This window comes from Silene latifolia, chromosome 9, assembly GCF_048544455.1.
Source record: "Silene latifolia isolate original U9 population chromosome 9, ASM4854445v1, whole genome shotgun sequence".
NCBI classification, from domain to species: domain Eukaryota; kingdom Viridiplantae; phylum Streptophyta; class Magnoliopsida; order Caryophyllales; family Caryophyllaceae; genus Silene; species Silene latifolia.
The window spans coordinates 218,115,263-218,117,058 of record NC_133534.1 but is presented as its reverse complement, the minus strand read 5'-3'; positions in this window follow the sequence as shown (position 1 = coordinate 218,117,058).

Below are 1,796 nucleotides of genomic sequence, written 5' to 3'. Positions count from 1 at the left end.
ACAGAAAACAAGGTTGGTCTAAGGAATCAGATTTTGTGTTCGAAAATAATAATCATACTATGAGCCCGAGTGGGCCACATAAAGAAGAGCCTAAGGATAAGGGGAAGAGTGTGGCCGTGGAGCCTAAGAATGCTTGTTCAAGGCGGTGTTTCAAGTGTCAAGGCTATGGGCACATAGCAAGTGAATGCCCGCAAAAGAGAGCTCTTACACTACAAGAATTGGGTGATATGTTGCCTTGTTTTGTGCTACCAAACAGTCCAGTAGATTGTAAACTCCAGAACGATGAAACCAAAGGAGAAGGTGAGTTTATCACATATGTTGTCGAACCAGTAAGTGAGGATGACCAACCAGAAGCAGTGGTTCGAAATTTGCATCTTCAAGCCGGTCTAATTGAGCCTTTTGATGATGATGATCATGAAGAAGAGGAGCACATAGAAGGCGGGGATGAACAATCCAAGGTTAATGTAACCTTAGCCAAGGTTAATGTAACCTCAACCGAGCTTAATATAACCTCAGCCAAGGGTACTATAACCTCGGATAAGGTTAATGTAACCTCGTTTCATGAACTTTCAAATCTATCTATTCATGAACCCAGCAAAGCTAATCTGATTTTGGATAAGGTATTATTAGATGGTAATGATTGTTGAAATTTTCACGACAAAGAACTTTATCAATCTCCGCTTGGTAAAGAGATTAACAAGAAGCTATATGTTGAAGATTATCAGTGAAATTCATTTTTAAATTCGTTTTTTGTGGAAGCTCACAATGGTCTTACTATCAAAAGCAAATAATGTTTCAGTTTTTCTACACTTGTGCAAGGAGGGAGGTGGGGTGGAAGGCACAAAGACAAGAGATTCGAAATTCATATCCTATGCAAGAGAGGTGCTGCCATCAAAGAGCTGGAAGGAACACTACTTAGGGTCGCAATTACAATTATGGATAAGTTTGTGTGGGGTCATTTTTTATCCAGGTGGCTCGAAATTTGAGGGAAAATTAAAAAAAAAAAGGAGAGAATGATGTAAGAGCAGAGTCGAAGAAACAAGCAAATGAGGTCTTATTTAGTTGGGACATTTTTTTCATCCAAAAAAAACATAAAATGAGGCTCGCATCAAGTAATGAAGCTAACTTGGGACAGGAATTAAGAAGCTTGGACAACAAGGAGCTAAATCGTATCAATCAGATCAACTAGTTATCACGGAATCTTAGACCGTTTAGGAGCAGCCGTTAAAGAGAAGGCACGGTTTCCTAGTCCTAAACCATATTGGATTAGCTACTTCGTTTATTTTACTGTTTTCAAATAAAATAGGAAACTCTGTATTTCCTAATCCTAGTAGAATTGTTAGCTCTAAAAAATCTGATTGTTGTAGTTTATTATTTAATAAGTTTCCTAGTTAATTTAAGAAGAATTAGATGGCTTAGTTAGCAAGCTAAGGAATTAGAGTTATAGTCAGATTGATGACTCCAAGTAGGACTATAAATAAGGACCGGTTGTGGCCTAATTTTTCAGATGACGTTGAGATTTCAATAGTTTACAATTTGTAAGCAACTCAGATTAGTCTTGCGAGATTAGTTTAGGACTCTTCCTTGCGAGGTTGAGTTATAACCTTGCGAGGTTAGAAGAAGATTTAGCTCTATCCCTTATTTTCGGTTCTTTAATCACAAATATCCACACAATATCATCAATCACACGCCTCACTCACAATACAATCGACAATTCCGCTGCAACTTTATTTGAAAGCTACGCGTTTTACATCAAGTAACTTGGTTCCTTTACAAAATTCTTAAAATTATTTACT